Source organism: Protopterus annectens, chromosome 16.part0 (genome assembly GCF_019279795.1).
Source record: "Protopterus annectens isolate FY-2018-M chromosome 16.part0, PAN1.0, whole genome shotgun sequence".
In the NCBI taxonomy this organism is placed as follows: Eukaryota; Metazoa; Chordata; order Ceratodontiformes; family Protopteridae; genus Protopterus; species Protopterus annectens.
Window position 1 is genome coordinate 399,378,505 of NC_056750.1, and position 25,000 is coordinate 399,403,504.

At 38.5% G+C, this 25,000-nt stretch overlaps 1 protein-coding gene across 1 annotated transcript in view; it reads right to left on the minus strand.

Annotated features, from left to right (window-relative positions):
• Positions 1–25,000, minus strand: part of PTGS1 (prostaglandin-endoperoxide synthase 1) — a 944,136-nt gene that overhangs the window by 412,789 nt on the left and 506,347 nt on the right. The gene's annotated exons all lie outside the window — the stretch shown is intronic.

Here is a 25,000-nt window from a genome sequence, read left to right on the forward strand (position 1 = left end):
ACAAGAGTAGCCTCACCACAGATTTGGGAACTTATAAACTCATCAGTCTCACCAGCTATAGACAAAGCCATGGAACATATCATAGCAGAACACATTTATGCATACTTGGGTAATTTAACTGTTCTAGATCCAAATTAGTTTGGCCTTGTGAAGGACGAGTCTTGTCTCTTGAACTTAGCAAAATTCTTTGAAAAGGTTACAGCGGCTGTAGATTATGGTCAGTCTGTGCATTCTGCTTATCTTGACCTGGCCAACTTTAGCAACCATGCTGGTACTATCGGAAAATTAGACAAGAGCAATGTAAATCCCTGCATTGTCTGCTGGACTGCAAAATGATTGCCTAACAGATCCCAAGTTGTGAAAGTCGCTGGTTCCCTCTCTCAGTGTAAAACCGTACTCAGTGGGGTGCCACAAGGATCAGTTCTGGTCCCTCTTCTGTTTGACATTTATTTTGCAGACATCACAGCCAATATTCCAGAAGTGTGGTTGACCAGGTTTGCTGATGACTGCAAACTGGACCTGTTAGTTGCTCATCCACTGATACAAAGTGGCTTTAGCAAATACGGGAATATGCATATACATGGAGTATCTAACATGATCTCAAACTGAATATAAAAGACAGGAATAGCTCCCACTTCATGTGTTATAAATTGTACTTCTTTTCAGAAAGAATTGGTCATAAGAGATTGAATGCTTAAGTGGATAACTCTTCTCTCTCATTCGGTCATAATATTTCTAAAACAGTCAGAATATCCCTCACTTAATTTCCAAGGAAATATCTTCTAGACTGAAAGACGTCATCCTAACATTGTACTCTTCCTTTATCGGACCCATTGCTGAATACAGTGCCCCCTTTGGTATATAAAAAATCCAGGCAAGTCACTCAACTGGAAAAGCACAAGGATTTCTAACCAAGACAATTAAAGGTCTTAAATCCTTCCACTAACCAGATAGATTAGTATGACTCTCCTTATACTCAGCAGCCTATAGGCTGCTGAGAGAAGACTTGTGTCTTGTTTTTCAAACCATTATTTGCATCCGCACTGTTGTGGTGTCCACATGCATGCACACCTGTTGGATTCTTAAAAGAGAAGGAAAAAAGTATAAAGAAAAGCAGAAGGAAACAATCAAACAAAGTCAACATACAGGAGTATGTAGAATGAGAGGGAGAGAAAATGTTTTGGTGGGGGGGTAGAGCCTCATTAAAGAAAAAGCAGGGAAAATAAATGGAAGATAAAAATGTGCAGGGCAGACAAACACAGAACAGCTCAAACACAGGTTGAAGTGCATAAAATAGGATGGGGAAACACTAGGGGGACACAAACAGGGGATAGACAAACAGTGCTAGGTAGTGCTGGACAATGTACATGGTGTGCGTCATGAAAAAATAAAAGGGAGCACATGTGGTTGCAGGCATGATGGGGTACAAGCAGCTGTTGTGTTGTTCCTGTCCTGGCCCAGAGGGACACTTAGGGATGCACAACCATGTGGTGAATCAGAGTGATTGGTGGCATGGCCACATCCTCTTCAACTGGGGTAATGTTATGGGACGGCCAATGAAGAGAATCTGCTAACTGATCTAGAAGGCTGTCCATTTAGGCCATATTATCTAGTCATTGTTCACTCCACCACCTACTACAGATGCAGCTAAGCCACCTCAGGAATACCAGTGGGCTATCCATCATTGAAGAGCCAGAATGCCCTCCACTGAGGCCCTCCTAGCCTCATAACCCTCATGAAACTCGGTCACAACCTCAGTAGGGGCAGGACATGGTAGATGTGTCAGTAGGGCAAATCTTTTGCACAAACTTACAGTGAGGAGACAAAATGGGAAGATAGCCCCAAGTGACTATATCCTGACACTGGAATAAAACTATGCCATGTTAGCCCTTGTGAGAGGACGTGACCATTGCTGGCCATAAGCCTCTTTTGCCTTCTGTAGAAGGTGACACAGTTTCTATCACATTCTGTATGTCCTGAAAGAAAAAAGGTCACACTAGGGAACCATGATAACTGTAAGGCGACATGCCAAATACATGCATCCAGTAAGTACTTCCTACGAGTCCTGCTAGCTACATAAGAGGCAGCAGGCAAGTATGGGCCCCTTATAAATAGGTAATATACATACAGTGAATATAACACAGGTGTAAATGGGTACACACAACGTAGTATGCAGCAACCATAAGAGACAATATGATCCCACTCCATAAAACAGGCCTTCAGAAAACAAAACCACATAGTTGTATCACTCATACTGACATCACCCCACCACCTCCATCTGACATGGAAGACCCATGCAGTCCCAGACCCAGTTTTCCTTGGATGGGTTTGACAGTTACTTGCTAATAGGAAAAATAGTCCCAGGGATACAACAGTAGTCTTGTATCACAGGTGATCATACCTCATGCTTGAACTGTTCCCTGTCTTGCTGCTACCAATGCATAAGGACACCTAACCCAAAGGCCCAGTAGCCACTTCCTGAATTGGCCAATAAGGAGATAAAGCATTATGCTGCATGTCTTAATGCACCATGAAGGCACTCTTTCACAGGCACTGGCAGAAACTACCATTGCTCCAACTTTTTTCTGAAAATGGTATACTTACACGTGTTTTATTTAATTATTTATGTATTAAACATTTGTTTACTTGGAAAATCCACTTGGGACAGAGCCCATTTTGAGCGGAGGCCAGGGAGAAACGCTCCATACGCATTTCTTTGGAATGTGGAGGATACCGCAGCAAACCAACAAACTTGGAACCATGGCAACCAGGATGAAACAGACTATTATATCTGCACGGGAAGATAAACCTCACAGACAGATAACAAGGCACAAGTTCTTAACTAAAACAAACTTTAATCGGCCAAAAATAATAAATCTCAACGATAACAGGTTAAAAATTTTTTGTTCAAAATAACTTTACAGGAACTTCATCCGAACAAGGTAACAAGTTAATTAAGCTTCTCAAGTACCCTACTCATTAAGTCACATGACCCCCACACCCCCACAATAAACCATCACAAGTTTTAAAAAAATATTTATTACACAATATAAAATTAAAAATGAAATGAATACCTGAAAGAAGGACTTGAAATAAATATGAATAAAATAATTGAATAATTAAAAAAATGTGGTATTGAAAATATAATTAAAATTCCAAACTTCTTAATTTTAAAACGGAATTAATTGCAAAACCATCAATGAGTCCTGGGAACACCATAGCATTTAAACAAAGTTGCCACTGCAATTCACTCTTGTTCAAGTGCTAATTGACAACAAAACCCCTTGTATCCCATTTAACTTGATATATCAGCCTAAATTCAAAACTATGCAACTCATTATCCTTGATATGCCCGAACAAGGCATTCGTAGACTTTCTTTTCCTTATATCATTCATATGGTCATAAATTGTATTTTGTAAATTCCTTGAGGTTTTACCTACACAGAATGCCTGACAGGTCCTACAGTTAGCCAAATACACAACATTAGTAGAGTTGCAATTAAAGTGCCCTCTAAATTTATAAGTTTGTCCCTAATTCTAAATTCATCATACTTTGCCACAAAGGGACACTAGGGGCAACAACCACACTTAAATATCCTAACATTATGCAATGTATTAAACCTTCTACAATCACTGCTTTCCAAATAATCTTTAAATGCTTTCTCTTTTTTGTACATAATATATGGTTTCTCCACAATTAATTACATCATTCTGAAGCTTTAATAATGTCCATTTCTTGTTAATACAATCCACAATTGTACCACTAACTAAAGTATACTTCATTATACACAGTCCGTTACCATTCGTTTTTTTAACTAGGGATTGTTTCACCTGTAGACCATCCAAATTAATACCCAACAATGGACGAAAAAAATTATTTCTTTTATTAACAAGTTCCTCCTTAATTTCCATAACAAACTCATTAGTGTAATGCCTCTTCACAAACATGTCCACCAACTCATCACATTCTCTCAAAAACACAACAAAATCAGACACCATTCTGGCTACCCGTACCCAATGGCCTTTAACCACTGCTTTCTTTTGATGTAATTCGGTGCCAACTATTAAAATGTAAATGCACATTAGAAAAAGTTGGTTTCCTATAAATATTTGAGCAATAAATTCCCTTAGTTCACAAAAAACACAACTCAAAAACTGTTGAACACCAACACAAGACTCCACAGCAAGCAGTAAACTCCAGAAATTTATTAAAAATTTACCAACAGTAAGCATTTTCGTCAAATGGTACAGACTTCTTCAGACCAAGTGAATAAAATACATTGTTCCCACCTACAATATTTATACTCCTGCTAATCACATAGTAATTAACCAATTGCATACATCAGTTAAACACTTTTTAAAGAAATACTTCACTCTATAAAATATGCAACTAAAATACATGTAAAAAATATAACTAAATATATTTTGTTTTTATTTTATTTATTATTTATTATCTCTCATACGCTTTCATTTTTAAACCACTGCTTATGCTAATAATATCATTAAGACCAGGCCAAGCTGAAGCATTCAAGGACAATTGCCACCACAATTCCCTCTGCATCAATATAATTGGCCAAGGACCACCCCTAGGATGTTCTCCCACTTGCTCCAAGATAAAAAACAAAACTCCATGATCACAGTGTACCTCCAAATGTTTAATTAGGGCATTTGTGAGTTTATGCTTACTTATGTCAAAGCAGTGTTTGTACATTCACTGTTTCAACTTTCTCTCTGTCTTCCTTATATAGAAACTTGGGCATTCTTTGCAAAGTGCTACATAAACAACCCCTTCTGTATGATACACACTTTCGACCATTGTTAGAGAATTTTAGTTCTAATACTTGAGCAGTTAAGGACTCAGTAATGGACAATGAAACTTCTGTAAGTGAATTAGCTACAAGTTTAAGAGAGCACCACAATACCGATATTGATGGCCCTTTGTTTGACATACAATATGGATATTGGACCATTGGTTAATATTGTGAATAAGAACTGGGAATTGATAATGAGTAATAAAGAAGTTTATGAGAAATTAGGGGCATGACCAAAAATAGTGTATAAATCAGGAAGTTAATTGAAAATTTTATTTGATGGTATGTCCAAATAACTATAGTAATAGAGGTAAAGGAAAATGTCAAAATGTGGGGCTGTAATCAATGCTGCATGATCCTACAGGGACACGAGGTTAAGATTAGGAGTAGCGTTATTAAGGCTAAAGGTTTCTGTAATTGTCATACAGAAGGGTTTTTTATGTGGCACTCTGCATAGAATGCCCAAGTTTCTATATAGGGAAGACAGAGAGAAAATTGAAACAGCGGATATACAAACACTGCTATGACATAAGTAAGCATAAACTCTCAAATGCCCTAGTTAAACATTTGGAGGTACACTGTGATCATGGATTTTTGTTTTTTTTTATCTTGGAGCAAATAGGAAAACATCCTAGGGGTGTGGTCCTTGGCCAATTATATTGCAGCAGAGGGAAATGTGGTGGCAATTGTCCTTGAATGCTTTATCTTGGCCTGGTCTTAATGATATTATTCGCATAAGCAATGTTTTAAAAATGAAACCGTATGACAGATAATAAACAAATAAAATTAAAACAAAATATAATTAGTTATATTTTTTACATGTATTCAATAAACAACCAATATATCCTTGGTATCAGTCCACAAAATAAATATATCATCCAAAATTATAATGTCAGTGGATAAAGTTAATATGGTGGTCTCCCTCATGGATGTGGTTTTAAACAATAATTTTATTTTCTTCGAAGGTCAGTATTTCAAACAGGTGAATGGTGTGGCCATGGCAGCAGTCTGTGCCTCCAGTTTTGCCAATACAGTCATGTCCTTTTGGGAGAAGTGTTATGTTTTTAACAGTAGGTTTAATACACCCAGGGGGTTGTACACAAGATTTTTGGATGATATATTTATTTTGTGGTCTGGTACCAAGGATAAACTGGTTGGGTTTATCAAATACATTAACAATACAGTGGATTTTTTGGAATTTACATAACCAGTAATGGTGAATGTATAAATTTTTTGGATGCTGAAATTAGAAAAGACATAAGGGAGGTTATTGCTCAAATACTTACAGGAAACCAACTTTTTCTAATATGTATTTAGATTTTAATAGTTGAAACCGATTAATTACATCAAAAGAAAACATTGGTTAAAGGCCATTTGGTATGAGTAGCCAAAATGGTGTCTGATTTTGATGTGTGTTCGAGAGAGTGTGATGAGTTGGTGGACATGTTTATCAGGAGGGGTTACCCCAATGAGTTTGTTATGGAAATTAAGGAGGAAGTTGCTAATAAAATAAATATTTTTTTTTCATTCATTGTTAGGTGTTAATTTGGATGGTCTACAGATGGAGCAATCCCCCGTTAAAAAACTGAATTGTAACAGATTGTGTATAATGAAGTATACTTCAGATAGTGGTGCGATTGTGTATTGTATTAACAAGAACTGGACATTATTAAAGCTTGAGGATGATATAATAAAAAAAGTAGGGGAGAAACCACACAATGTACAAAAAGGAAAACATTTAAAGATTATTTGGAAAGCAGAGGTTGTAGAAGGTTTAACACATTGTGTAATGTTGGGATGTTCAAGTGTGGTTGTTTCCCCCTGTGTCCCTTTGTGGCAAAGTGTGATGAATTCAGAAATGGGAGACAAACATAAAATTAGAGGACACTTTAATTACTAATGTTGTGTATTTGGCTAACTGTAGGGCCTGTCAGGCATTCTATGTAGGTAAAACCTTGAGTAAATTAAGTAGTAGAATTTATGATCACATGAACGATATAAGAAAAAGAAAGTCTACGAATGTCTTGTTCAGGCATATCAAGGATTATAAGTTGCATAGTTTTGAATTTAGGGTGACAGATCAAGTTAAATGGGATACAAGGGGTTTTGTTGTCAGTGAGTACTTAAATAAGTGTGAATTGCAGTGGCGATTTCGTTTAAATGCTATGTTGTTCCCAGGACTCAATGATAGCTGTTCAGTTAATTCTGTTTTAAAATTAAGAACTTTGGAATTAGAATTACCACATTTTTTAATCATTCAATTATTTTATTTATATTTATTTCAAGTTATTCTTTCAGGTATTCATTTCATTTTTAATTTTATATTGTGTAGTAAATGTTTTTGTTTTTAATTTGATGGTTTATTGTGGAGTGTGTGGGTCATGTGACTGAATGAGTAGTGTCTTTAAGAAACTTAATTAACTTGTTAACTTTTTCTGATGAAGTTCCTGTAAAATAATTTGGAACAAAAGCACGTCACCTGTTAACTTGGAGATTTATTATTTTTGGCAGATTAAGGTTCATTTTAATTAGGAACTCGTGCCTGGTTTTCCATCTTGTGAGGTTTACTCTCAGGTAAGAATACCGGAGCACTTGGAAGAAACCCACGCAAATGTAGGGAGGGCATGCAGACTCGCAAAGAAGGCACACCAGCTGAGAAATGAACCAGAAAACCTCTTGATGTGAGGTGACAATGCTAACCGGTGTACCACTGCACTGTTCTCCACAACAATGGAGAACAGGAAAATTCCATTTTCAAACTTGATAGTTTCAGATATTTTGATTTTCAGTCTTACTGGTAACCAAAGAAAAAAACTAACAGTCAGAGACAAATAGCGTACGGCACCAGGACAACCCAGTCAACACAAGGACGTATCAAAAAATGTTCAAGTTGCTTGCAATGCCAAAAACCAGATACCTCCTCGTTATAAGTTTGTAAACGCAATTTAATGTTAAAAACGTTTTCGCTTCCTACACGGAAGAAGCTTCATCAGACAGTGAGACACAGAACATGATTCAATTTAAACTAAGCAAAAAGGAAAGACAATGATGTCATTTCCTTCAATACTTACATCTATTTTTTAATTTTTAAAAAAGGCAAGCACCATTTCTTTTGAATAATTATTACAGTCACTACTAAGTGAACGAGAATGCACATTCACATAAAATGACACCATTAACCGATCAGACTGGTTCCTTGTTGATGTCTAAACACAGTACGAAGAGGAATGTCTTTCAGTGCGGATAGGTTTCAGTGACACAACGAGTGAAACAACCTTACTTGAAGGTTTGATTATATACCCTACCTTTTTTTTTTTTTTAAAAAGGAATATATGACATTAAAAAATTTGTTAAAAACCATTAAAAAGTCATAATAAAACATGTAATAAACACAACTCGACTCTTAATAAGTCTATAAAGACTATAGCCTGTATTAATACAAGTTTCTTAAAATGTTAAGAAAATTATAAATTATAAAAGCTCCATAGGAAACAATGCTGTTGAAAAATCTCTCAAAGAGAGAAAAAAAAAAAAAAAAAAAAAAAAAAAAAAAGGGTTTAAACTCAGTGCTATATACAGCACGGTACTTCTTCTTGTTGATACCCTACAAGGGCACTGGCTAAAATATTGAGAAAAATACAGCAAAAAACTGAAAGAAGTGTAACTTGAGGTAAAAAAGAATGTATATATGTCTATATGTCTATATGTATGTATATATATATATACATATATATATATATACACAAATATATATATATATATATATATATATATATATATATATACATATATATATATATATATATATAGATATATATATATATATATATGTCAATCTCCACTCCGGTCCAGCTGGTAAATCTGGGAATCTTGAGGCAATGTTACAACTGCCTCATGTACACAGACAACCCTTTCCTCCTCCCAACAGATTCCAACACATGTGAGAGATGCAACCATATAGCCAAACTGGAGGCTAAGCCCTCTCAACTCAGTACTTGCGTAACCAGTCAGGAGGAGAAGGAAACCACACTCATTACAATTCTAGTCTCACATAGACCTACCACGACAGCAAACCAAACACATAAGCACACAAAAACATACTCGGAGGCTCTAAATAAAAATCTGCCTAAGCAGCAGAGACCTCCAAAGCAAACTCCCAAGCAACCGCTACCCCAAAACAAAACACATGCAACACATAGCTCACAAAGCCAGTGTGCTGAACAGTCACAGCCCTTAAGTCTAAACAACACACCTGATACACTTGTAATAGGTGACTCTATCGTCAGGCACACTGACGTCCCGCTCACCAGGCTGAACAAGGAGAAGGTCACGGTGAGCTGCCTGTCGGGCGCTAGGATCCGCCACATAACACAAGCACTCAGGTCACTCCAAGGCAAGTACAAATATGACTCAGTCATTGTCCATGCTGGTGTGAATGACCTGAGATGTACCTCCCTGGACTACATGAAAAGAGACATAGAGGAGCTCTCTGAGGATGTAGCCCAGGTTGGTATGACCCTGACCTTGAGTAGCATCTTACCCTCACCATGAATGATGCCACAATATGAAGGCAAGATGATCAATTTCAACAACTGGCTTAAGTATTGGTGTCATTCAAAGGGGATCCAATGTCTGTCAGCCTGGGATGACATGCTCAACAAGCCACGATGCTTCGCTAGGGACGGCTTGCACCTATCACCCCTGGGCTTTCGGATATTGGCAAAGGCTCTTGCTACCCCCATAGTGCACTCAAAACTCTCCTTAGCATGGAGAACATCGATATCTGTGCAGTAACAGAAACCTGGTTCAAGGCTCCCGGGAGCACTCCAGCACTACCAGGTTATACCTCATACCATGCTTTTCGGCCCCAAAACTTGGACCGAACCACAAAAGGAGGGGGGTATCAATATTCGTCAAAGATACCCACACCTCCAGGTTGGTGGCACAGCACGAAGCATCAGAGACTATCCATGTGCAACTAACAGTGGGTAAAACTGCCTTCCAGTTTATAGACTGCTACAGACCACCCTCCCAAACCCAGGAACCCCACTCGGCCTTCCTGTGAACACTGGAAAATATGAAGGTCTCTCCAAACACCATTATATTGGGCGACTTCAACTACACAAACATAGACTGGGAGCATTACTCTAGCTCCAACACCCTAGCCCAAAGGTTCCTAGAATTTATAAACTCAAATGCTATGGAACAACTCCCACAAGAGGGGAAAACACACTGGACCTGATTATCACCAACATGGGGACTCTATGCTCCAGACCAGAAGTGTATCCCTCACTGGTAAGATCAGACCATAAACTAATCTCACTGGATATTCACATCTCGACCCCTCCCCCTGCCCAGAAAACCACAGTGAAAAACTTCTCTAAAGCAAATTTCACACTCCTCAAAACTGAGCTGGAATCCTTCAAAGCCCCCGGGCCTGTGGAAAATACGGCCCAGACCACAGAATCCTTTATAAACGCATTCTATGAACACCTTCAGGAATGCATGGATCATGCAATCTCAAATAAAACCAAGACCCAATCCTCCAAAGGCAGACATCCTGTCTGGTGGACCCCAGCCATAAACAAACTATACAATAGAAGGAGGAAGCTACTACATGATAGAGCAAAATCCCAAAAAGGGAAGGCATCTCTGATCAGTATTAGCAAAAAACTACGGGCACTCATAAAATCATCTAAGGCCAGCTTTGAGAGAAAAATTGCACAGGACACTAAGGATAATCACAAGGCTTTCTTTAGTTATGTTAGGAACCTGGGTGGGAATTCCCAGATATGCTCAGAATTAGTCCAAAATGACAAAAAAACACAGAAGCCACAGACATTGCCAACATCCTAGCTGACAGGTTCAGCGCAAACTTCTCCCCCCCTCCCCACCAAAAGGGCAAATATCTATCCCAGCAGAGTGCTGCCCCCCTGACATCTCAGGTGCTCAGGTAAGAGCCACCCTCTTCAAAGCAAAAAACACAGCATCAATGGGACCAGACGGTGTCCCGGGCTGTGTCCTACATGAACTCCAAGAAGAGCTAACCCCAAACATAAAACTACTGTTCAATCTCAGCCTTACTACAGGTTATGTGCCCAAAGAGTGGCGTACAGCAACAGTGGTCCCTCTCCACAAAGGTGGTGCCTCAACAGATCCTGGAAACTATCGCCCCATAAGCCTGACTAGCTTGGTCTGCAAAGCTATGGAAAGGATCATGGACCTCATAAATAAAGATATTGGGGACCTACAGACAATGGATCCTACCCAGTTCGGCTTTGTTAAGGGCAGATCCTGCCTCTTAAACCTGGTCAATTTCTTTGAAACAGTCACCAAGGCCATTGACGAGGGGAAGATGGTCCACACAGCCTACCTGGACCTCGCAAAAGCCTTCGATACAATACCCCACTCGGGTATTATAGAGAAGTTTACCAGCTTAAATATAAACCCCTATGTCACTAGATGGGTTGCAAACTGGCTCAAGGACAGAACCCACATGGTTAGAATTGCTGGAGCCATGTCAGACTCCAAACCAGTTACAAGTGGCATCCCACAAGGCTCAGTCCTGGGACCTCTTTTGTTCGGTATATATTTCTTGGAAGTAAAGGCCAACACAGAAGGACTGTGGCTGACCAAGTTCGCAGATGACTGCAAACTAGGCGCCATAATCGACTCTCCAGCCGATACAAGCATCCTCCAAAAGGGCCTCAGAGAAACAGACAACTGGTGCCAGAGCCATGGCCTTAAGCTAAATGCCAAAAAGTGTATAATCATCCCCTTTGGGAAAAACAAAGTGCCCACAAATTACCACATAGGTGGTAACCCATTAAGTACAGAAGAAGTAATTAGGGATCTGGGGATCCAAGTTGATAGCAATCTCTCATTTGACAACCACGTGGCCAAAGTGGTTAGAAAAACATTTTATATAGCCCACCTAATCATGAACAGATTCACATCTAGATCAGGGGAGGTCATCGTGCCTCTTTACTCATCCCTCATCAAGCCCATAATTGAGTACAATGCCCCTTTTGGGATGTACCTTACCAGACACCTGCAGCAACTGGAAAGACCCCAAAAGTACCTCACCAAGAGTATCAAAGGGCTCAAACAGATGCCATATGCTGCCCGGTTAAAGAAACTCCAGCTCTACTCAGTGGCATACCGCCTGCTCAGAGGTGATCTGTGCCTGACGTATAAAGCCATGTCCATCCTGGAATTAATGGACATGCTGCACCTCAGAAAATCCAAATCCCATCGAGCTACGCGCTCGACAGACTTGAACCTCAGCACTGAAATAAATAGACCATGCTGGAGGGACAGATTCATAACCCAGAGGCTCCCTTCACTCTGGAATAAAATCCCAGTCCAGGTTAGGCAGAGTCCCTCATTGACTCTCAAGAGGAATCTTGATGAGTGGATGGGGGATCGTAGGTTTACCCTGGGTATCACTTCTGTGTCACTGTTAGACAGAGGCACAGTATACTAACCTCGAAAAAGGGCTTAGCAAAATTCATTTAAAATGGGTGGCGAAAGCCAAACACACTCTAGCTAGGCTTATAAATGCCCTAGGGCAGATAGCCTAGTATGAACCTATGAACCTATATATATATATATATATATATATATATATATATATATATATATACGGTTCCACTTGAAATCATCGAATTACCATTTCATCGAATTGCAAATCATCGATACCAAATCGTCGAAAACTCATTTCATCGAAAACTCATATCATCGAATCTCAAATCATTGAAAACTATAAAGCAACTACAAATAACATCCCAGACAATGTTTACTATGTTGATGCAGGGGGGCAAGCCCCACCTGCACCCCCCATGTGGGGGGCTCTGCCCCCTACACCCCCCGTAATAAAATATACCAACTCCAAGGTCGCACTACAGTGGGGTTAGGAAATAACCTCTTTCCCCCACTGTAGTGCAACCTTGGAGTTGGTATATTTATTGAGGGATGTGGGCGGAGCCCCACATGAGGTGCAGGGGCTTGCCCCTGCATAAACGTAGTAAAAACTTTGTGGCATGTTATCTGTAGTTGCTTTATAGTTTTCGATGATTTGAGATTCGATGATATGAGTTTTCGATGAAACGAGTTTTCGACGATTTGGTCTCGATGATTTGCAATTCGATGAAATGGTAATTCGATGATTTCAAGTAGAACCATATATACATATATATATATATATATATATATATATATATATATATATATATATATATGTGTGTGTGTGTAGATATATATTTGTTTATTATTGCAGGCACATTTTTTTTTTAATATTGTCCTGATTTGTCGTCCTACTATGCTGTTTACCTTATCATTTCATTATAATATCCTTACTGTTGTTTAACTTACTTATTTCTGCAGTTGTACTGTCATGCTGATTGGGAAATCATGCAGTTTTAGTCTAATTGAGATTGGGAAACAAGGGCATAAATAAACCTTATGTTGAACTCCTGCTCTAGATCACCTATGTGCCATTTAAATAAGTATAAACACAAGTCATTTAGGAAGCACACCACTGTACTCCTAAAGTTTGTCACACAGCTTTGGGAAGTTAAACTACATACTTGGGCAGCAGATGGCGGAGGAGTAGCAGCATTATTTCGATCTATAGGCAGTCATGAAGGGGTTGGCTGCATTTTTAAAGTGTATGCTAAGCTCCCTTCCAAGGATGTACACGGCTAGAATTAACAGTAGCAAAGGCTGGCTACAGAGGTACATGAGTCTGTAGCATGTTGTTCATGCTTGTTACATACTACTTGGCAGTTCCTGGAATATGACCCTCTCCTTTCTTAAACCTTTGTGACTGCGGGCCAGGTGAGGCTTTTTATTTATTTATTTTATTTTACATTTGTTAACCGGGCTAGTCCAACCAGATATATTTCCATTTTCAGTAGAGGCCCGGGGAGAAAAGCTCCAGTAGTAACAAGTAAACATTGAAAATAGAAATTAAACATTAAAAATCAATGTTATTACATAGTAAATGAAAGGATTTCAATAAAAAAGAATACTAAAAATACAGGAAGTAAAAAAAAATACAGGAAGTAATAAAATAAAGTAGGTATTTACAATAGAAAAGGTGACAATATGTACAAGATAAATTATTATACAGTATGATTCATGTGGACTTTCAGAACATCAAACAGGACTGATTACACCAGTATGTTGAATTGTGCTTTTACTGCTACATGTGTGCAATCTATGATATCTAGCAGCTCAATGAGGCAGACAACATTGTAGAAGGCACTCATACTCTCTCTCTTTCTCATAGATTATGTTAACCAGACATAATACTACATGTAGAAGCTTTACATCAAAGAACTTGTTGAGGATTCTAGAGGGAGGGTGCTGCGAAATATCCACTCTGCCCCCAGTTGGTCTTTTAAAGGTCCCTGCATCCAGTACAGAAAAGCTATACATATAATAAATGCATACCTTGATCTCCACATGTATAGCAAGACAAAGTATTCCTATAGATTGTGTGTGTGTGTGTCATGGTTCATACAATATCATTATTATTATATTGACCAAGAATTTTGTATCTTTCAGCTACTGTTGCTGAAGTTTACATTAGTGCCAGATGGCACCTACATCTCCAAGTGGGACTAGGTAGAACTAAGGACTAAAGTAAGCTGTTGCATGGCTGCTGCAATTCTGAGCATTCGTGCTGGATGAAATGGTGAAGTCATTGTGGATTTTGCACTTAACAGTCAGGCTCATATAGCTGCACAGTTTCCTTTATGAATATCTAGAAATCATGACTCTGCATAACTCGCATACAGTTTGGTACTGTTAGGATCACATTTTACTACACAGTTTCACTGGCATGTTATTAAGCATGCATTTGCATATTTGTTCTGGTGTGTATTTCAGCACACTGTACTGTAGCACAAGGAACTATGATTCAGTATCAACTTGCACCAGTCTGTATCTTGCTGATTCTGTTAAAAGTTCGTAATGTGCACTACTCAACTTGTCTAAGAATCCTGGTCTCTATCTGTGTGAATTATTCAGTACTTTATTAACAATGCTAAAATTAAACAAATATAGCATATAGACATTGGACAACTTGGCTTGAGGGCTGTCACACAAAGACCTAAGAAACCCTTAAATGAAAATTGTTATTAGATTTTGGTTCTGAATGACAGAAAACAGCTTATGGTAAAATCTAAAGGTCCATTTCTTATAGGAACATAGCCGCCCCCCCACACACACACAGCATCTAAGTGATGAGGATATACCCTCCCTGTACCACATGTGTAATATAACCATCTCCAAGGTCACTGTACCCTTGCAATGGTTTATGCTTGATCTAGGAGATTTCTGATGTTTTACACATTGTTGGGCAAGTAGTCACGGATCAAATATCTTAAAACCATTCAACACACTTTTTTTTAATCATAAGACTATGTATCATGTGTGCTTGCAAGGGATTGGTAGAGATGGAGAGAACCTTTCTATAACAATCCACTGATACATGTCATTGAATCTAACAAGGTCAAATCAGCAAATATAATTCTCCTAACCAATAGTTCAGGCACACAAATGCCGAAAACATAGGCCTGCAAGCAAATAAACTTTTGAAAATAATACTTCAAATACAGTTAAACAGCATGCCTTTTGGGGGGGGAGCACCCACACCTCCATGTGATTTCTTTTACCCCACAACCCCTTAACTTTTTGCTCTCATTCTAAGGTTACTGCACCAAGGAGAGAGTAGTCTGACAGAGGAAAAAAATCTCTCCTATTCTTTGTAAGGTTATAAGTTCAGTTTGAACACTACATTACCACTCCTGACCATGAGTTTGTCACGGTCCATTAAGACAAACATATAACATCATATATCTTTATTATCATACTTGAAATGTTGAAGCTGCATTGAGTCAGACGTGCTAATATTGGATGTAGAACTGAATGATGACTCCTAGGATGGGCTACTTGTAGTAAAGCTGAAAGGTGAACTTTGCTTTTCATAATGGTCTCTTTTCTCAAATCTTGAACAACCGCGGGACTGGTACATTTACAGACTGGTGCTGTCAGGAAAAAAGAAAAGACGACTATCTTTCAAGCTAAGCTTCTCTGCTTGTAACAGTCTAATTTTTTGATATTTCTTTTGTGATATTTGGAGTTTCCCAACTATGGAGCTCAACATTCTCCTAATATTTTACTATAAAGCTAAAATGACCAACTATCACCTCAAGCAGCTATGCAGAAGTAGCTGTGACACACGCAATACTGTCTCAAGCAGGTAACCTTAATCATTCTTGTAAAAATACATCACAAACACTACTTCTGTTTTGCAAAGTTTATTAAAAATTGATCAGATACCAATCACTGGTTAAGGGTATACTTCAGCTTTGAAGTTTGTTGTACTATAAATGGCCTTCACTTTGTCGCCAAGCCTAACTACTTCTATTTTTTGCTGTCAACATCCCTGTTCCAGAAAGATAGTTAATTATCAGTCAAACAGCAAAACATCAAGCATCATTTTTTATCTTTTTTGATGTGATTAACTGAATCCCCAGGCACATATTTCTACAAAAAAATATAAGGCCATCTTTTCTCCTTTTCTATTATAAAGCAATCTGATGAATACTAAGACTCCTTGCTTCGTATGCAATCTCCAGAGGTTACAGTCACTTCCAGATTCTGCTATTTTTCTTTCTACACTAACAATGCTAATTTCTTGCTTCCCCGCTAAATGTATTACTTTAGCAGCTATTTCTGTTTTCCCTTTCTTCGTAAGCATGAGACAGTGAATGTGACAAGACATGAATATACCTTTATAACCTATTCTTTTTAAAATGAAAATGTCGACTTCACATAATTAATTGCTGCACTACTATTATTGGTTGTTTCCGCTACATAAATAAGAATGAATATGATTAACATCATGTCATTTCTGTTTACAAAGCACTAAATTTTAGATATGTTCCTATGGTTTAAAAGACTGTTGTAGCTTTCAGATGATACATGAGTTGCAATAATGCTCTGGTTGAAACTTTTTTTTTTTCATTTTAAAAATGCAAGACAGAAAAATCAGGCACTCGGGTGAATGTTAAAGATAAAACAGGCTGATAATCTTTTTGTCTGATCATTTTTTTGTAAACTTTGCACAATGAAAGCGGTCATTCTGATGGACTGTTACAAGAATGATTAGTTACCTGCTCAATGCAGTACTGCATATGTGCATTATCAACACAGGGGGTTAATGCTGATGTTATGGTGGCAAGCTTGTGTTTTGATTAAAATCCAGGACATCACTTAGTGAATCATTTCATTGCCTTTGCACACTTACATCCCAAAAATGTTATGCCACACAATAAAACTGAAAAAAATGTACAACCACAAAATAAGTTTTAGTCCAAAGTTGCACAATGTCATTTTTTACTTTGTGGTGTCATTCATAAGCTGAATATTCTGAAGGATTTGTCTCCTGCCCAACTTCAGAATTTATATTTGTCAGTTAATCTCCATGGCCATCTCTACCTAACTCATGTAAAGCTAACATATCCCTACTGTTGTTATTGGGTTTAACACACCTCATCAAATCAAGAGGAGCATATTAAAAACATATGCTGAGAAGATATTGTACTATGACAGAAATTAAACTTCTAATACATGGACATACTAACATGGGTACACATTATCATGCAAAGTTCTGTTGTGATTTGTGCTTAGATGTGTGTTTCACTTCTTGGTTTACTGTATCAATTATTTTTATTGCAAAAAAAAGCTATTAATGTGGTGCAGATGCATTTTTTTTACTTGAAAGGTGTTTGCCCTTTCTCCACAGTGCAATAAAAGATGAAGTGCAGCTAGCTTGTCATCTGAAAAATAGAATTTTTGTTGTTTTCTTCAAGGATTTATTTTTTTACTGTTATTTATTCGGTGATATTGGTTTCTGTAAAAGTGGCTTCAGTGATATAACATTAAGGACCCTCTTTGATGCTTCCTTGACAGATCTAAATCTCAAGCTGTAACCACTAGTTTGGAAGGATCCACAGAAACATCCAAACAGAGTTCAGGAGCCTGAGTCCATAAAACACCTTATTTTTTTGTTTTTTTAAACTGAGTCTAATTCCCAGAGCCACAATCAGCCCAATGTTGCTTCCTTAAAGTATAAACTGAAGATCAAGTTGTGACACAAATGTCTGCAATGCAGACCTTGAAACAAGAAATGGAAGCAAGCAGTCCTACAGCTGACTGAGCTTTGACAGCAGTACTTACCAGTTGTTGGTTAGTTGCCTAATAACAAAAGACAGTGGATTAAGTGGTCTGTTTGAAAAGTTTCTGTTTGGCAACCATCAACCCTTCTCTCCTTGAAGCAAAAGGGACGAACACCTAGTTTAGCTTTAAAAAACTGTGCACCTATTTCAAATTACACCTAGTCTATTTGTGGCCTCTCTCTGCCATTTTCATCTTCAGATAGAGTTCCAACAACATCTTTTGATAGGAAATATGGATTCACCCTGAAGAAAACTCCATCTTTATGACAGACCAGATATGGCTCCTTACACACAAGGGCCTGAAGTTCTAATATCTTACTAACAGAGATAATGAACATTAGAAAAATACATTTCCAAGAAATAAACTTCAAAGTCTTCACAATCGCAGGCTGAAGTGATGTGCAGGCAAGCCTTCCAGTCAAGAAATCATGTGGGGGCATCATTAAAGAATACTGGAGATACAGAATTCCTTTAGCCATCTACTTGGTCAGTATTGGGCCACTCTCAAACTCTCCACTCCTCGAAGGTTATGAACTGCAGGTATAAAAGGCACATGTACCCTGAGTGTGAATTGAATGGTAGCTAAAATCATACGGTAGTCTGAGATGAGTCAAAAACACCTGCAAGTTTACTGAACATGGCAGTTCAGGGTACTTCTCTACCTAGATTCAGAATTAGTTTTATATGAAGGCACAGATCTGCTGAGTAGAAGGATTGTTGGCATCCTCAGTAACCCCTAAAACTCTACTCAGGATGGCTGACATGGTCAATGGATCTTTATCTGATTCAGGGCACAAAAATGAAATCAGCTGTCACCCCAAAACATAGCAAATACTCAGATAGGTGGAGTAGAATACCCTGTCTTGCCATGCACCCAAAAGTATGAAAACATACCATTCTTGTCCACAAAAAGGTAGCAGAATGAGATTGGTCTTTCTAATTTAACATATGTGATGAGATGTGGACTATGTGGGAATAAGCAGGAATGTGTACATGAATCTCGTAAGTCATGGGAGAAAGAACACATACAAAATTAACTCTCCCTTGCCCTGCTGCAGCCAGCAAAAGATAGACTGACTGCATTTCTATGAGTAGTAAAACAAGCTGATCTCTGGAAAGTCCATCCCTAGATATAGGCTCTGAATCTACATTTCAATGACAGGACTGAAGACCAGGCCAGAAAGATGTTCTGTTTATGACCCACTGCCAGATAAATACTGCCTCACTGAAGAGGGGGACATGACATCATGCTCTATTGCTTGGTAAAGTACCAGATGACATGTTGTTTTGTTAACTAGATGATAAGGGGACCTGCAAGCATCTTTAAATCCTAGGCCATCACATGCAGGAAAACTGATAATTATTGTGGGCATTGCTCTCCGCATTGAGGGGAATTCTAGCTGAGATAATTAATCCAGAGTACACCATTCATTGTCAGAATCTGTGGTGGTTTAGCTGGAGAAAATTACATTGGGGAAAATGGTGCACTCCCCAATCCCCACTGTACCACAACCTCAGTCAGAATGGTCAATGAGCCGCATTGTCGATCATGTGGTCTCAATCATGTGGGTTTTGACAATGTTGTTTATGGATCGAGTGAAATAGACCCATTATGAAGCCACTTATCTCTCATAGTCCACTGCAACATTCACTTTTTGTGGGGAATAAAGAGTGCCATTAGCATAAGAAAGTGCAGCAGAGTCTATGCTTGGATGCTGCATTGACTCCTCACCTTACAGGTCAATGCCATGAGTTTTGGATCTTCTGTGAGGGCAAGAAAGGTGGATATTACAGTGCATCCAGTTTCATGATAATAAAGTCTGTACTCTGAGTAAAAGTTCAGAGAATTCCTTCAATTTATGGTACTCCACAGAAATTTTAACCAACAGACATTTCCAAGGAACCCCTTCATGAGACAATAAGAGCCAGTTATCCACTAAACAATCATATCCACACTAGCATACATGAAATTATGTCGAGTGCTACTGCTTGTTTCATATTGTGTATTACATTATTATATATGCCACTTAGAAAAATAACTTTCCCTGTGTTTTTTCATACTGAAAATCTGAAGTGAAAGCCATCTTCCTTACAGATAACATGTTCTGCCCCTGGATAGCATCTGGAGGAAGTGGCATGGGAATTGCAGCATGGTAATATCAAGTCGTGGTCATTGTGGTAGTAGTCAGCAGGACAAAAGGCAAATGGTGGTAGTACTGTCTGTTTTCAAAAATGATTATTATACTTTTTTCAAAAGCTGTTTATTTGTTATATGCTGCCAAAAAAACACTGAGCTGTTTAAAAGAGTGAATAAGAGTGAATCGCCCACAATTTACCTTCTTTCTTTTGCATTACAATAATCTTACCTGTGGATGTTAATGTTAAAGTATAGTTTAACACTTTTTATACAGTGTAACAATGATCGTTCAAACATACCTATACATACACAATTTATCAGGAAGTCCAGCAAGTCCCAAACTTTGCAGTATCAAGGCAACAAGAGTGACAATGTAGAGTCAGGAAGCACAGCAAAGAGATGAACGTAAAGGTTCAGTTTGGCTGCTATTTGTTTTATAACATTTTAAAAGCAACCTAGGTATAATAACAGAAGACTATGAAAGCAGACACAGTGCATGACTTTGTTGTCTATCAGCTTCTACTGAAATTAAAGTAAAATTTTCATTTCACGTTATCTTTAAAGAAATACACACAGATTCTTCTCTGTCAAGACTTTGACCACACAACAAACACCATGATAGAAATACTAGAAAGTCCAAACTGAACTGGATGATGCTGCTGTGTAAATCCCAAATACTGATGTGCCAAAAGGCAGGAGTTATGTCCAGTGACACACTCCAATCCAGGAACTCCTTGGGACTTAGGCCACAAGCCCCTATAAAGGACCATTTGCAATGAAACAATAGATGTGCTCACTAAATCTTTTTAGGTCCAGAAGGGATTATAAACAGCTGACAGCAAAAACATTAAGCACTTACTGTAAACAACTTATCTTGTACATCTCCTTTGAGCAGTACAGTCTCGGTCTGTCAAAAGTGCTAGACTGATACAGATTGATCTGTTTTTAAACCTCTCCCTTGTGGAAGACCTATAAACCTAGGTAGATGGCTGAAAGGTGCCATGTTTAGAGTGAGAAGGTCATTTTTAATATTCTGTAATATTCTTAAGCAGCTAGGGGCATTTTCCTGAATGACTTAGCAAGAAGTGGATAAAACAAGACTATACAATGCTTCAGACCCTTCCTTTGGTGAAAGCTAGGGTCAGAAATGGAAGAAATTAAATTAGAAGGAGAGACACAATAAACTGCCTCCAAAAAGGTGAGGGTGTGATTTCTGCATAGGAGGCCACTGACCAGGTCCTGAGTTAACTGAATAAATAATACATTCACAACAAATTGAGATCTAGGATCCTGCTCTTGAGCTCTTCTTTAAGAAAGGACAAGCTCAGCAATGCTATTTTATTGAGGCACATACACCCTGAGCCTACATCCCTAGCCAGAAGACTTATACAGTCACTGTTACAGTGAGATAAATAAAATTCAGCTGTGGATACCCTAGACATTGTGCTCAACAAAGTCCTCATTGAATCCAGACTCCAGGAGGTCCTCATGTTATTCCAAAGTCTTCCTAACCAAGTGAAGCCATAGCTGGGATAGATGAGATGAAGACTGAAGAGTCTAAGTCCAAAACTGGCAGAGAAGTAACTCTTACTACACCTGATTAATGTCTTGGAGTATTTGCCAGCAGCAAAGTGGTAAAATTATGTGGTTCCAAGAACATATTTTGGACCATACCAATCATGCAAATGTAACAATTGGATGCGTGAATAATCACTCTACCCACAATGGGAGCGGCTTACATAGAGCTTCCACCTTCCCATTGGACAGTTAGGGTGCATCTTGGCAGCTTGAGACAATTGGTGAAATGGGGGTCTATAATATTCCTCAGGTCTCTTCCCCAGGATTTCAGCAAGGCACTACTTGGTAAGGAAGAGAAGCTCAAGGCTAGTCTAAGCTGTTTCTCAGGAGCCTCTGGACTTCCATAAAGGAGAGATTATCTTGCAGTAGGTGGAGTTGGTTTGGACTGATTATTCTTGCCCATGTGAAAAATAATGACTTAAGTTACTTGTCTCCCCTTAGACTCCAGAGTTTGAGAAAGTATCCCACCAGTGCCCATGTGGGTTAAGCATGCACGCTGCATCTCACAAAACCAGCAATGTGACTAATGACTCATGCATGCTGATGTCAGGAACATGGAATTGTTATGTAATTTTCAGCTAAGCAAAGATGGTACCTTTTTCATCCAGGACCTGCTGGCCCACTGGAGTCAAGAGTGATATATTAGAGTATGAAAGTCTTTTTGATCAGGCTGACTGACTTCAACTTTCAGCAAACCAGCTAGAGACTGGACAATGCAAGAACCCAGAATACAGAGCCCCCATGGATGGGAGCCAGACCCCTCCGCACATCAGGTTATGCTGTGGCAAAGGACAAGCATGGGCTTTAGGTCTCATTAGCCTAGGATGACCTCAGCACCTGCAGCATGGTTTTATTTTCAGAGAGGAAGGTCTTCACCTACTCACCAAGTGCTGGTCCTTATGGTGATTTTCCAACTTAAGTCTGGGGCTCCATGGAGGATCTTTTCTAAAGCTGCCATATTTTGAATGCAAATATGCCAAAAACTTCTCCTACTGGTATAAGTGCCAGGATTAAATGTCAGGCATTTGTTGCAGTATTCCATGTTGTGCTCCTCTCTGAGTCAGTATGTGCAATGCTGGTGTTAGGTCTTCATTTGTAATATAGTTCACAGAATGCACATGCTTATGTATCCAGCACATTATACAATAGTGTCTATCAGAACATGCATGAAAATGCCCACGAATGTAGGACAGTCCAAGATTTTTCCCATGATGACTGATGGAGAAGATAAACGCAAACAAACTGCCACTGAGGAAGGCTGTCAGTGATAGATCAACAGTTAGTAATTTATCGTTATACTGGGATAGACTGAGTCATTGCTTCTGTTTTAGTACAGTTCCATGATTGATTCCAGACTGGCATGGTACACTGTTTAATTAAAAAGGAACAGATCAACATAACATACTAGCCCTGGGTGAAGGGAGGGTCAAGCCCCTGCAGTGGGCTTGTCTACAACTTCCTCTGAGATGGCACAACATGGGAAAACAATTTGCAAAAGCTGACTATATGGCTTGGTGACACAGCAAGAATAGCAGCACTAACAGAAAAAGCTTTGCTCTACACACTAAGGTGTGCCAAGGGCTACATAACATCTGGCCATTGTATTCAAAAAATTAACTACCCTTCCCATCAAACATATCACAAACTCCCTGAACTAATTGAATCAAGGCTTTCCTATCACTATGATTTAAGACACACAGCTTCAAGAAGAACCAGTCTAAATCATACTGGCAGCCAGCAGCCCTTATGACAAGAACTTACTCTTCCATAGCATTATGGTCCAATTCAAAGACTTCTTTCAGGACCATTGATAGAGCATATCATAGATACTCTTAAAAGATGGATGCCTTCAGTGCAAATTATGGGGCCTAGATGCACCAGAATCTGGAACTTAATTAGAAGCCCTTAAAGCATGGACCACAAAATACAGCGCAGCAGGGAAAAAAGCATTGTAGAAGATGCAGGATGAAAGTTGGGTAAGAAATATATAACTGAAGGTGAGAAGTAATGCACATGAAATAAACCAGATTTATCAGGATAAGAACACAATGAATGTGGCAAAAAGTCAGGACAAGAACTTCAATGGGGTACAGCATGAAAGCACTTAAATCCAATAACTTTTATTCACAAGGTTATTTGTAATGTGTCAGCTCCTTCTGACTACCCAAAGACTGCAGCGTTGAGTTTAGTTAAGTTCTTAAAGCAGTTTATACCTTTAATGAAGGAAGTTATAATGGAATCACCTCTGACAACGGCATGGTGAAAGTACATAGGAAAGGCAAATTTCTTACTTGTTCATATAAACTCACTTCATTTGTGAAATAAATTTGGCAAGTAGTTGTTATGACCGTGGCTATCACAATTTATTTATTTTAAATTAAATAATTTCAGGTGCTTTATACAAGTCTTTAGTGTTGCGCTGAATAAATATTTCATACTTTTAGATGGAGCTTTATCAGCCAAACCTTTCTTCATTTAATTTCAATTTTTCCTACCTTAATTGAGATAAAAGTTTTAACAAGTGTAAATAAAACAGACGAGAAGTCAAAATATCATGCAAAATAAAACATTTTTGTATCATGATGAGTATAAGACAGGGATTCATCTTTTGAAAATGTTTCCTTGCCTCTTACAAAGCACCTATGCAAATGAAGGTGGCATTCAACAATGGAAAATATAATCCCATCAGGTATACACCATCTATGTTCATTACATCCATGGGAGTAAATGACAAAAAAGTATTTGTGGGGAAAAAGTGGGAAGAATAACTATTTCAAGCAAATGCAGATTATTTGATCAATTTTTAAAATGCATCAATATGCTTTGCCATGTAAGGGCAGTGCATGTGTCTGAGAGTAAGTAGTGAAAGAGATTACTGTGAGCATTGGACCTTTCAATTTATTCATGGATGTCAAAAGTATAAACAAGCCAGAATGTGATTGCCCTGTGGGATGGAGAATGAGACCCGCAGTGTGTGTGTGTGTGATTGTGTGTGAGTGTGTGTGTGTGTGTGTGTGTGTGTGTGTGTGTGTGTGTGTGTGTGTGTGTGTGTGTGTAGCTATAAGCAAGGGACACTGCATTTACTTGATCACTCTTAAAAGGATCACTATGCCTTGTCTGTGAGGTGCAGTGCATATGTCTGAGAACAACAAGTTGAATACTTTATCCATTATTTATTTTGCTTTCCTCAAAGTCAAACATCAGAGGTCTAGATAGTCAGAAGT